At 41.8% G+C, this 14,401-nt stretch overlaps 1 protein-coding gene across 2 annotated transcripts in view; it reads right to left on the bottom strand.

Moving 5' to 3' along the window:
- The window catches only part of AFAP1 (actin filament associated protein 1), a 205,069-nt gene that overhangs the window by 183,667 nt on the left and 7,001 nt on the right, over window positions 1-14,401 (bottom strand). The window lies entirely within an intron of this gene.

Raw genomic sequence — 14,401 nt, 5'->3', positions numbered from 1 at the left:
GTCAGCTCTGGGGACCACATCTGACACGCTGAGTGGGCTCAGTATTTCCTAGAACTGTAAGTTGCTTGAATTTAACAAGAATTGTTATCTCTCAGGAATAGTGCTATTAGCATGAGCAAGCAATTTAGCTTCTCTCTTAAGACAGTTCTGCCACTTGTAAAATGTTAACAATATCTGTGTTCACCCATAGGGTTGTTGTGAAAAATCTTAAGACCTAATTCATGTAACCTGCGCAGCACACAGGCTCCTGCACACAGTATTGCCCAGAGAAGGTGAGTCGTCATTAGCTACCTTACCCAGCACACCAGCAGCCAAAAGGAGTCGGTGAGCTCTAAGTGTATCATCATGAAAGGACAGCCCTGAATACTGCTGGGGAGTGGGGGTTGGAAGTCGCAGAATACTGCGCATCGGGTATTCACTATTTTGTTTTTTTTAAAATGTGCACATGTATTTGTATGTGCATTGGAAAAGATATGGAAGAAAATACATCAAGTGTGAATAGTGCTTACCCAAAAACAAAGAGAAAAAACATTCACTTTTGTTTTTTGTCTTTGATACTATCTGAACTATTTTCAATGAGCATTTACCTCTTTTGTAAAGTTTTTCAAAGAAATTTTTCTGGAGAAACAAGCAGGAGAATCCAGAAAGTATAAACAGAAGATAAAATGGAAGGAGCCTCAGTGTGAAATCCAGGCTTGGTGTGCACGCTGAGCACATCTTTCCACAGACCCAGAGCACAAGCCCTCAATCTAGTCCCTTGGTCTTGGTCCCCAAGACTTAGAGATGGAAATTTTCTAAGCCATGAAATGCCTTTTTGCCTATTTCCTCCTCAGACCAGATGACAGGCAATATTGGTGAAGCCTTCCTATTTTAAATCTCTGAGGTTAATGGTCCAATGGTTTATATTAATTCTGATTAAATTTCAATGTGAAAAACTTCTTCTAGGGAACACAGACATCTAAAAAAATACCAACATATCCAATTTGTCATTTAGTATCTCTAGTAACAAGATGAGAAACTGACATTACAAATGGACAATGGTCCAGCCATATATAAAGATAGAACTCAGACATATCCTGAAGCCAGCCGGCCACACATCAGACTTGTAGGAAGGCAGGGAGCTAAAGGACGGCTCTGTAACAGTCAGCCCCAAATGCCAGGACTTCACTAATAACTGGCAGCTGCCCTAATTTCTGCCCCTCATCAATCACATGGGAGGTGCCGCTTCTGGTGAGCCGCCTCCACCACCACCCCCACGCAAGCAGCCCCCGTCAGGGCTCACCTGAGCCTTCCTCTGCCCCACCCCATGCTCCCTGCCCCTCTGTTTGCCTCCCAGACTGCCAGACGAGCATGCCCTGGCCGATCCCCGGCCACAGCAGCTCTGAGTTAGCAGCTTTTGCCTTCCTCTCTTGGATGATCTTCATTTCTTTTTTTTTTTTATTGTTGGGGATTCATTGAGGGTACAATAAGCCAGGTTACACTGATTACAATTGTTAGGCAAAGTCCCTCTTGCAATCATGTCTTGCCCCCCTAAAGTGTGACACACACCAAGGCCCCACCCCCCTCCCTCCATCCCTCTTTCTGCTTCCCCCCCATAACCTTAATTGTCATTAATTGTCCTCATATCAAAATTGAGTACATAGGATTCATGCTTCTCCATTCTTGTGATGCTTTACTAAGAATAATGTCTTCCACGTCCATCCAGGTTAATATGAAAGATGTAAAGTCTCCATTTTTTTTAATAGCTGAATAGTATTCCATGGTATACATATACCACAGCTTGTTAATCCATTCCTGGGTTGGTGGGCATTTAGGCTGTTTCCACACTTTGGCGATTGTAAATTGAGCTGCAATAAACAGTCTAGTACAAGTGTCCTTATGATGAAAGGATTTTTTTCTTTCTGGGTAGATGCCCAGTAATGGGATTGCAGGTGGATGATCTTCATTTCTATAAAGAATAAATCTTAAATATGGGGCTTCTCTCCACATGGGAGTCTGTATCATTCAGCCAAACGTGGCCGCTCCAGCAAGGAGAGATCGGCACACCCCTCAGGCCCTCTTCCCACAAAACCTGTGCACCTGAGCTGCTCACTCGTTCCCACCAACCAGAGGAATAACCACACGTCACAGCACATCATGAGTTTTGAAGGGGAATCCCCAAATTCACCAACTATTTCATTTCTTGACTTAAAATCATGTGACTTTGAACTCTCATAACGTCTCTAAGCCTCTTTCTTCATCCTCAAGAAAATGATATTTACCTGCCTGATTGTATTAAGTGGAAGGCCACCGGTCCAACAGCTCACAGATAGATGCCAGCAACCACAAGCTCCTTTTCGTTCCCATCTCACCCCTGAGAGAAACAAAATCTCTCAAGTAAAAGCCCACCTCCTGCGCATCAGTGGTACCCAGACCTAGGAGGGTTACCCTAACACAGGGAACGTTTGCATTTGTCAACTTGGGTACATGTGGCTTCTGCCACTCACATTACATGATCCGTGACTAAGAAGTGGTTTTTCAGCTGGGCGCATTGAATCCAGCTTGTCATCCCAACACTTTGGGCAGCGAAGGCAGGAGGACTGCTTGAGGCCAGAAGTTCAGGAATTGATTTTTCCACACTATCCCATAATTCTGTTTTTAGCAGACTTAGATGTGCCCAATCCTCTGACTCCCTAAGTCCTCTTTAGAATAAAATAAAAAAAAAGAAAAGGAAAACTTTAATCTGACACATCGTTATCAGCAGTAAAAACAGAAAAGGTACCTATGAGTCAAAATGGACTCTTGCCCTACCCCAACCTACCCCGTCACACACAAGGCTGTTCTGGAATATGTGGGCTGATTTTGAGAATGTTATTTGTGTTCAGACAAAGAAGGACAAAAACTTGCCCTGCTAGGTTGGAAACTGCATATATTGGCGTCCAGGAGAAAAAGCGCCGCCCATCATCTGCCCCCAGGAGAAGAGAAATCAGTGAGGCAGCCAGATCCCAGGACACTGATGGCTCTGTGTCTCTATTCTGCAGTCCAGGTCACCTAGCACAGGTAAAGCTCTTCCTTCCCTGCCCAAGTGTCCAAGGTTATACATAGGCGGTCACACGGCCTCTCCCCTTGGAGATGTCAGCCTAGCTGTCTGCCTCTTTTCTGGCAAAATTTCTCTCTTTGACATCTACTTTCCAAGAAGCTAAATCAGAGACTGGTGAATTAAAGCAGGCTTGAAAAGTCCCTCTGTTCAGTCCTCAGAGGTCCCAGCCAGGGTTTGGAACAAATCCAAGATTTAGGTTTAGGTTTAAAGGGGTAAAAAAGCCTCATGTATTCCACTTTGACAAAGCTCAAGTGAACTCCTGTTGGAGGCAAAGCCAAAGGTTTTGACATGTAATCTAGAATAATCATTACAGCATGGAGGCCAGGTTGTCTGGATTCATATCCCAACTTCAATACTTCCCTTGTGTGACCTTAAACAAGGTCTAGCCTCAGTTTCCTCACTATAAAACAGTCACAATAAAAGGGTTGCTCTAAAAATGAAATGAGTTATCACACAGAAAAGATTTAGAATAGTATCTGGCATACAGGGGATGTCAGTAAGTATGTATTGAATAAATGCATAATTGTTAGTGATTTTTAGACATATCCATATATTCGTATTGGTTTTACAATATGCAAAAACGTTTAGAATAAAAACCAACTATTAACAATGGTTACCTCTAGAGAAGGGGGAATGCAAATTTCAGCTTTTTTACCCTACATACATATTCCTGCATCACCTGAAATATTTAAACCAACACATATATACAAATTTTCTCCTGAACAGGTATGTGGACAACGTGATTTTGACTCAAAAATCTTCTGATCATGACAGAATTGTTCTGAGAAGGTAGTTTTAAAAATCAAAACTCCTTCTCTAGTCTAAGTACTCTGCACAGATTATTTATAAATGTGTTCTTTTATTCACAAGTAACTGGAGTTCTTCTAGTTATCTTTACTGTTAATTGACTTCTACCTAAACTCCATAGAAGTTAAAGTAAATATTCTTTCTGATCAAAAACATGACTTTTTTTTTAAGTTTTCTATATGGCCCATCATATGGCTGACTTTGGTTAATAGTTCACATATAGAAGAACCAAAGTGAATTTGCCCATTTCATATATCTATTCTCTCTCTTTATACATTATATTGAGATCTTCTTGTCCTAGGGGACTTATTGTCTATCTGTCCTATCCTATTGAGAGAACTGGGTTACCTGAAAGTCTCCCTCTAGACAACTGTGGACTTATTATTTCGATTATTTTCCTATGTACCTGAAACTATGTTAAGGGCTGCAAACACATTTAGGATTGTCATATATTTAACCGATGATATGCATGTGATTGGACTGGTAACTAGACTTCTATCATCACAAAATAGTTCTCTTTCTTTCTAGTAATGCTTCACCTCTTAAACGTCTTCATTACAAGATATTAGGACAATTACACCAACTTCCTTTTGCTAACATTCCATGCTACACAAATTTCTGTAACCTAATCATATGTACCCAGATACTAACATGAAATTTTAAAAAAAAATTTATGCTTTGTTAAATAAACTCTGTCATTTTAAATGACCTATATTACACAGAATGAAGACAGATACTCCAACTCTTTCCTCACTGTCACAATAAACATTTTTCAGTTAACTGTATGGTTACTTGTCAAACTAGAACACAGAGTAACAAAGCTGGTATAGGACCAAGTCCTGCTCCCCAGCCTGACACTCCTCACTCCGGGAAGGGCAATGCTATGTCACCACATTTCTCAACCAGCTCCTTTAAGCTAAATGTAAACTGCTACCAATACCACTTTAACCTGGTGACCTGAGCACTCTGTTTTAGACGACTCAATGAATTGGGAAAAAACAGTCTCTGGCTGCCCCTAGACAGTTCAAATCACACTTTAATAGATATTAAAATGTCCCCCTTTTCTAAGTTCTTTCGCTTGTGCCACAAGTACCAGTTCGCTTCCTGAGTGAAACCCACTGTTACTACCAGTGATGTTCACAGCAGGCCTTGCCCCACACTGTCTCGTTCTATCTCTCTGCCCTTCTGCAGTGGGCACAGCGTTTCCTGTCTTACATGAGAGGCTCAGAGAGGTTCAAACAACTTCTAAGATTCTGCACGGTGACCGTCAGTGGCAGAGCCAGTGTGCCCAGCCAGGTCTGGCCAGGCCTGCAGATAACCGACAGATCAGCTCCAAGGCAGAGGCTTTGGAAATCCTTCCACTATGGCACAAAGGACCATCCGCTCTAGGGAGGCCTTTTGTTCCTTAGGGTATCACATTCCAGACACAAACTGAAAGATTTTGTGCCTCATCTTTGCAAATAAAATGTCTCCAGCGCCCTGCACAGCAGCTTTCTTTGTCCTCCCCATATGAATGTGCAGCTGGCATCTCTGACGACAGGCAATAGTCACCCCCTATGCCACACCTGACTGCTGCCCAGCCAGGTGGACACACAGACACATTCTCTTATTGCCCAGCCTGCCCGGGTCTGCTAAGCAACAAAACTCCACACAGGATTTGTAGAACAGTGAAGACACACAAGTGACTGCTTTTTCTGTGTTGGTAACTTGAACTGCACAGGAAACACAGAATACGGGAAGAGCCATCCAAGTGGGGCTGGCTGGCTGGCTGGCTGGTAGGCATCTTCCGAAAGCCGAGAATGCCTCCACTGCTCAGTTCAGCTGCAGAAGCCCCACTCCTGCCTCACAGCCCAACATCCTACCTCTCAGAGGCACTCGACCTCAGCAGTCCAAGACCCTCCTGGCCACACTGTCACAGCTGTCAACTCCATGCACACTTGCCTCTCACCATGTGGACCTCTGGCTCCCCCACAGCAAGGCAACATCAGTCACTACTGAGCCAGGAGTGCAGAGCACAAACCCCTGAGATCAGCCCACAGCGCAACAGCAGAACAGCAGCAGGACTTGTTGCTCAACAGAGTCAAGAAAAGCTCTGTTATAATAATTCTTGGGCACAAAGGCCACCTTGGTGTCAGCTCTGTTATAATAGTTCTTGGGCACAACGGTCACTTTGGTGTCAGGACCTCTAGACACCAAAAAGGCACAACAAATAAAGATGCTGTGTAGATACTGTGCTGGTTAAAAGCATGAGTTTTGAAGTTAGAGTTTGAATTCCATTTATTATGTGACCCTGAGGAAGTTACTCAATGAGTCAGGCTCATATTGTCACCTGCAAAAAGATCTACCCCATAATATTGCTGAACAGATGCATAGTGTTCAGCACAGTGCCTGGGACACACTCAGGACTCAATAGAGATGGTAGCCGTGGTAAGAACGACACAGAATGCAGACTTGAGCTTTAACTTTGTTTTGGGTGAGGCATACTATGAGCGCCCAATGAAATAGCACTGATGAGCATTACTGGTAGTAACAGCAGGTTTCATATTTCATTCTTACACTTGAAACATCTTTTTGCACCATATAGTCCCCCTTATCTTAAAGACACATCTGAGCTTCTTAGGGCGGCTGCTCTTCAAGAACAGGAAAATTCAAAAAATTAACCCATTTGGAGAAAAATTTCAAGTAACCTATAGACCCAATACACAAATTTGAATAACTGGGAAGAGAGGATTTAAAAAGAAAACATCAAGCCGTACATCCTCAAGATTTATCCTGATTGGCACTGGCACTGGTACGATCACTATGCCATATATTTGGGGAAACACTTTACAGGTTTCAAATGTCATTCAAAAGTTATAGTTCTAAAGTAATTTTCGTCACATTCTTCTTTCCTCTTTGGACACCTGTCACTAATCTCCATTCATCAAACACCCTCTAGAAGGCAGTGGTTCCTACTCCATAGGTGACAGCCCCCAAACCTAGCTGTGCCTCCTCTGGAACAAGAATTCATGATTACTGATTCCTTTTCTTAATAATTGTTATGTTAGAAAATGATCAAAAAAGGAGGAGAGATTCACAAAACTACCTGTCTCCACCTAACAAGGACTGCCCCCAGCAACTCTAGGTTCCAAAATCAACTACAAGGGTGCTAGGCTGACAGAAAAAAAAGAAACATGCACAGGCTGAACTTCATAATGGCCCTACTGTCCACAATACTCAAGGTAGGCCAGGCGCAGTGGCTCATGACTGTAATGCTAACAAATCTGGGAGGCTGAAACAGGTGGATTGCCTGAGCTCAGGAGTTCCAGGCCAGCCTGAGCCAGAGCCAGACCCCACCTCTAAAAATAGCCTGGAGTTGTGGCAGACACCTGTAGTCCCAGCTACTCAGGAGGCTGAGGCAAGAGGAACACTTGAGCTCAAGCATTTGAGGTTGCTGTGAGCTGTGACGCCATGGAACTCTACCCAGGATGACAGACTAAGACTCTGTCTCAAAAAAAAAGTGTGGGGGGGGGGATGAATCCAAGACGGCGGCCGAGTAACAGACTCCCTGCAACAGGGAACGGTGAGTCTGGGGACATAAGACTCCAGGCATCTCTGGCTGGTGGGATCTGCCTATAATCATCGCTTTGAGGATACAGGGAGTCAGCAAGGGATGTCTGGACCCCAAGAGGAGGACAAAAACAGTGGGAAACTGGCAAGTGGTTGTGGGTGTTCGATCGACCTAATCCCGCCAGCAGCCGTAAGTACAAGCAGGAGTGAGACTGCAGACCGGAAAGGCCTTACCTGTGAACTGTTTCAGTGTTTTTGGACTTGGCACTCAGTTGAACTGCCCTGGGGAGAGCTTCAGCAGGAATACAGAGAAAGTTGGGCATTGTCTAGGGCCCCAGACTGAGCTGCTGAGCTGGATGGAGCTAATAGTGTTCGGCTGTGGGCCGCAGGGAGCCATTGTGAGAGAACTGCCCCGGCAAGCTCCGCCCTCAGGGTCGCAGAGCAAGGATCGGGTGAGAGCTAGTAACCTAGTGACTGAGCAGCCTAAAGGTGGGGACTGAGCTGCCTTACAGCCTTAACCCTCAGGGGCAGAGTGAGACCAGTTTTGGCACACTGGAGCCTTGGACTGTTGCCCTGGGTAGTGTCGTGGTGTCACAGCTGATAGCAACCTCAAACTCGTGGGCTAGGCGCCACCCAGACCTCCATAAGAGCTGTGCCACGACCCCGAACCGCGGCCTGTGCCACTGGGCCTCCTCATGCCCTGACCAGGAACTGTGGGAGCCACACAAACCTGCATCCTCCCTCCTGTACCCTCTCTCCCTCCACACCGGTCCGCTCATCTGGCCAGGGACTCTGCTAGCCGCGTGCCCTCCTGAGCCCTCCCTGCACCTGCGCAGAGCCCTTCTCCTGCCCAGAGACTGCTGGAGAATTGGGCTCTCTGTGCGAAAGTCACTGGGCGCCAGACACTCCCAGAACCTTGCACAACAACCTCCCACCCTGTTGCTGGATCTGAGTGTGTCACACTCCAGAGATGCTTCCACAACCAGAACTCCCTGGCTGGGGCAGCCCCACAGGAACTACACAGGGTCCCTCCCTACAAAGATCCGGAAACAATAGAGTGATCTCGCTGGGGTCTAATCTTGGAGAAACACCTCCCCAACTCTGAGGACTGCCAGAGGCAACAGAGAAAAACAATCATGAGGCAAATTCAACAGAAAAAATCTGACAATATGAATAATCAGAGTAGATCAACTCCCCCAAGGATCAATGGGACAGACATAGCACAAGATCCCATGCACAAACAAATAGCTGAGATGTAAGAAATCGAACTCAGAATCTGGATACAAATAAGATCGAATCAGAATTCCAAGCAGTAACCAAAAAGATATCTCAAGAATTCAACAAATTCAAAGACCAAATGACCAAAGATTTTCACACATTGAGACAAGAAGTTGCAGCCCTCAAAGATCTGAGAAACACAGTAGAATTCTTCAGTAACAGAATGGAGCAAGCAGAAGAAAGGATTTCTGACATTGAAGACAAAGCTTTCAAATGCTCCAAAACCCTTAAAGAAGAAAAGAAATGGAGGACAAAAACATATCACTCTCTCAGAGAGCTCTGGGATAATTCGAAGAAAATCAATATTCGTCTTATAGGGATCCCTGAAAGCAACGAAGTGGCTTCACAAAGTACAGAGTCTCTTCTCCATGATATTATGAAGTAGAACTTTCAAGACATGCCAAGATATCCTGAAATTCAGAAAGCAGACAGTTTCAGAACTCCAGCAAGAGTCAACCCAAATAAGACATCCCCCAGACACACCATAATCAACTACACTAAAGTTAATATGAAGAAGAAAATTCTGAAAGCAGCCAGATGAAAGAAAACCATCACCTACAAGGGCAAGAATATTAGAATAACTGCAGATTGCTCTGCTGAAACCTTTCAAGCTAGAAGAGGATGGTCATCAACTTTTAATCTCCTAAAACAAAATAACTTTCAACCCAGGTTCCAGTACCCAGCTAAACTGAGTTTCATTTATGAAGGAAAAATTAAATACTTCAATGACATTCACATGTTGAAGAAATTTGCCATAACTAAAACAGCTCTCCAGGATATCCTCAGACCTATCCTCCATAAAGACCAGCGTAATCCTAAGTAAACCCATCCAGAAAATTTTGATCAAATTCCAACTTCCACAGTCGCAAAAGGATTAAAAATGTCCACCGGACTCTCGAAAGGCTTATCAATATTCTCAATTAATGTGAATGGTTTAAATTGTCCTCTAAAGAGGCACAGGTTGGCGGACTGGATACAAAAACTCAAGCCAGATATCTGCTGCACACAAGAATCGCATCTTACATTAAAAGACAAATATAGACTCAAGATGAAGGGATGATCATCTATATTCCAGGCAAATGGAATGCAGAAAAAAGCAGGTGTTGCAATCCTGTTCACAGACACAATAGGCTTTAAACCAACCGAAATAAGGAAGGATAAGGATGGACACTTCAAATTTGTTAAAGGTAGTACTCAATATGATGAGATTTCAATTATTAATATTTATGCACCCAACCAGAACGCACCTCAATTTATAAGAGAAACTCAAACAGACATTAGCAACTTGATTTCCTCCAATTCCATAGTAGTTGGAGATTTTAACAACCCTTTAGCAGTGCTGGATAGATCCTCCAAAAAAGAAGAAATTTTAGATTTAAACTAAACCATTCAACATCTGGACTTAACAGACATCTACAGAACATTTCATCCCAACAAAACTAAATACACATTTTTCTCATCAGGCCACGGAACATACTCCAAAATCAACCACATCCTAGGCCACAAAATCTAACCTCAGCAAATTTTAAAAAATAGAAATTATTCCTTGCATCTTCTCAGACCATCATGGAATAAAAGTTGAACTCAATAACAACAGGAACCTGCATACCCATACAAGAACATGGAAGCCAAACAACCTTATGCTGAAGGATACATGGGTTATAGATGAGATTAAGAAGGAAATCACCAAATTTTTGGAACAAAACAACAATCAAGACACGAATTACCAGAACCTCTGGGATACTGCAAAGGCAGTCCTAAGAGGGAAATTTATAGCACTGCAAGCCTTCCTCAACAAAACGGAAAGAGAGGAAGTTAATAACTTAATGGGACATCTCAAGCAACTGGAGAAGGAAGAACACTCAAACCCCAAACCCAGCAGAAGAAAAGAAAGCCAAAATCAGAGCAGAATTAAATGAAATTGAAAACAAAAGAATTATACAACAGATCAATAAATCCAAAACCTGGTCTTTTGAAAAGATCATAAAATAGATAAACCTTTGGCCAACCTAACTAGGAAAAAAAGAGTAAAATCTCTAATTTCATCAATCAGAAATGGTAAAGATGAAATAACAACAGACCCCTCAGAAATTCAAAAAATCCTTAACAAATACTACAAGAAACTCTACTCTCAGAAATATGAAAATCTGAAAGAAATTGACCAATACCTAGAAGTACGCCACCTACCAAGTATTAGCCAGAATGAAGTGTAAATGTGGAACAGGCCTATATCAAGTCCTGAAATAGCATCAACTATACAAAATCTCCCTAAATAGAAAAGCCCAGGACCAGATGGCTTTACGTCAGAATTCTACCAAACCTTTAAAGAAGAACTAGTACCTACATTACCAAACCTCTTCCAAAATATAGAAAAAGAAGGAATATTACCCAACACATACTATGAAGCAAACATCACTTTAATCCCCAAACCAGGGAAAGACCCAATAAGAAAAGAAAATTATAGACCAATATCACTAATGAATATCGATGCTAAAATACTCAATAAGATCCTAACAAACAGAATCCAACAACACGTCAAAAAAATTATACACCACGACCACATGGGATTTATCCCCAGGTCTCAAGGCTGGTTCAATATACGTAAATCTATAAATGTAATTCAGCACATAAACAAACTAAAAAATAAGGACCATATGATTCTTTCAATTGATGCAGAAAAAGCTTTTGATAATATCCAGCATCGCTTCATGATCAGAACACTTAAGAAAATTGGTATAGAAGGGACATTTCTTAAACTGATAGAGGCCATCTACAGCAAACCCACAGCCAATATCATATTGAATGGAGTTAAACTGAAATCATTTCCACTTAGATCGGGAACCAGACAAGGTTGCCCATTGTCTCCATTGCTTTTTAACATTGTAATGGAAGTTTTAGCGATTGCAATTAGGGAAGAAAAGGCGATCAAGGGTATCCACATAGGGTCAGAAGAGATTAAACTTTCACTCTTCGCAGATGATATGATCGTATATCTGGAAAACACCAGGGATTCTACTACAAAACTTTTAGAAGTGATCAAAGAATACAGCAATGTCTCAGGCTACAAAATCAACACCAATAAATCTGTAGCCTTTGTATATACCAACAATAACCAAGCCGAAAAAGCAGTAAAGGTCTCCATTCCTTTCACAGTAGTGCCAAAGAAGATGAAATATTTGGGAGTATACCTAACAAAGGATGTGAAAGATCTCTACAAAGAGAACTATGAAACTTTAAGAAAAGAAATAGCTGAAGATGTTAACAAATGGAAAAACATACCATGCTCATGGCTGGGAAGAATCAACGTTGTTAAAATGTCTATACTACCCAAAGCAATATATAATTTTAATGAATTCCTATTAAAGCTCCATTGTCATATTCTAAAGATCTTGAAAAAAGAATACTTCGTTTTATATAGAATCAGAAAAAACCTCAAATAGCCAAAACATTACTCAGCAATAAAAACACAGCAGGAAGAATCTCACTACCAGACCTGAGACTGTACTATAAATCAATAGTTATCAAAACAGCATGGCATTGGAACAAAAACAGAGAAGTAGATGTTTGGAACAGAACAGGCAACCAGAGATGAATCCAGCTACTTACCATTATTTGATCTTTGACAAGCCAATTAAAAACATTCAATGGGGAAAAGATTCCCTATTTAACAAATGGTGCTGGGTAAACTGGCTGGCAACCTGTAGAAGATTGAAACTGGACCCACACCTTTCATCATTAACTAAGACAGACTCTCACTGGATAAAGGATTTAAACTTAAGACATGAAACTATAAAAATACTTGAAGAAAGTGCAGGGAAAACTCTTGAAGGAATCAGCCTGAGTGAATATTTGATGAGGAAGACTCCCCAGGCAATTGAAGCAGTATCAAAAATACACTACCGGGACCTGATCAAACTAAAAAGCTTCTGCACAGCCAAGAACATACTAAGTAAAGCAAGCAGACAGCCCTCAGAATGGGAGAAAATATTTGCAGGTTATACCTCTGATAAAGGTCTAATAACCAAAATCCACAGAGAACTCAAATGTATTAGCAAGAAAAGAACACGGGATCCCATCTCAGGGTGGGCAAGGGACTTGAAGAGAAACTTCTCTAAAGAAGACAGACGCACAATCTACAGACACGTGAAAAAAAAAGCTCATCATCCTTAATCATCAGAGAAATGCAAATCAAAACTACTTTGTGATATCACCTAACCCCCGTAAGAGTAGCCCACATAACAAAATCCCAAAACCACAGATGTTGGCGTGGATGTGGAGAAAAGGGCACACTTCTACACTACCGATGGGAATGCACACTAATACATTTCTTCTGGAAGGATGTTTGGAGAATACTTAGAGACCTAAAGATAGACCTCCCATTTGATCCTGTAATTCCTTTACTAGGTATATACCCAAAAATCACAATATAACAAAGACATCTGTACCAGAATGTTTACTGCAGCCCAATTCATAATTGCTAAGTCATGGAAGAAGCCCAAATGCCCATCGACCCACGAATAGACTAGCAGATTGTGGTACATGTATACCATGGAATATTATGCAGCCTTAAGGAAAGATGGAGACTTTACCTCTTTCATGTTTACATGGATGGAGCTGGAACATAGTCTTCTTAGCAAAGTATCTCAGGAATGGAAGAAAAAGTATCCAACTCAGCCCTACTATGAAGCTAAAGTATAGCTTTCACATGAAGGCTATAACCCAACTATAGCACAAGACTGAGGAAAGGGACAAGGAAGGGGAAGGGAGGGGGGAGGTCAAGGTGGAGGGGGGGTAATGGGTGCGGCCACACCTAGGGTACATATTAGAATGGGTACAGGCAAAACTTACTGAAAGGAGAATACAAATGTCTACATGCAATAACTAAGAAAATGCCATGAAGGCTACATTGAACAGTTTGATGAGAATATTTCAGATGTATATGAAACCACCACATTGTACCCCTTGATTGCACTAATGTACACAGCTATGATTTAACAATAAAAAAAGAAAAAGAAAAAAATAAAAATTCACCTTAAAAAAAAAAATACCCAAGGCAGCCAATCTTAAGTACACAAAGCAAAGAACAAAAATTAGCTACAACATGGCCATGATGAAAAAGAAATGTTTTGGGCAGCGCCTGTGGCTCGAGGAGTAGGGCGCCAGTCCCATATGCCGGAGGTGGTGGGTTCAAACCCAGCCCTGGCCAAAAAAAAAAAGAAAAAGAAATGTTTTAAACTGAGCTGTCCAAGCACAGACATATAAAGGCTACGGTCTAAACCCTCTGAGGACTAAAGGTTATTTTTTTTTTCTCCATATTACAGAGTAGATAATGGATTGAAAGGTAATATTCCCTTCACACTACAGTAGTGTCATGATACTGTTATCCAATACTTTAGGTTTCATTAAAAAGTCAAGGTGAGAAGCCATTAGAAAGTAACCCTTCCCTCCAAGATGTAAAACAAAATAAAACCAAATCTGGAGATCCATCTAGATCAGTAGTTTTCAACTGGTATGCGCTTCTCACTAGTGTGCTGTCAGAGGATCTTACATGTGACATGAAAATTTTTAAATTTTTCGTTACAATTATTTTCATTCGTTAAATTATTTTCAAAAGAAGTTCAAAGCACAGTAAGTATCTTCCTTTTTTAACTCTTTTTGTCAACATAATTTAAGTGTGCCATAGAAGTT

The sequence above is a fragment of the Nycticebus coucang genome, chromosome 17 (genome assembly GCF_027406575.1).
Source record: "Nycticebus coucang isolate mNycCou1 chromosome 17, mNycCou1.pri, whole genome shotgun sequence".
Taxonomy (NCBI): domain Eukaryota; kingdom Metazoa; phylum Chordata; class Mammalia; order Primates; family Lorisidae; genus Nycticebus; species Nycticebus coucang.
Note: the sequence above shows the minus strand (reverse complement) of the source record. Positions and strands in the feature narration are given on the sequence as shown.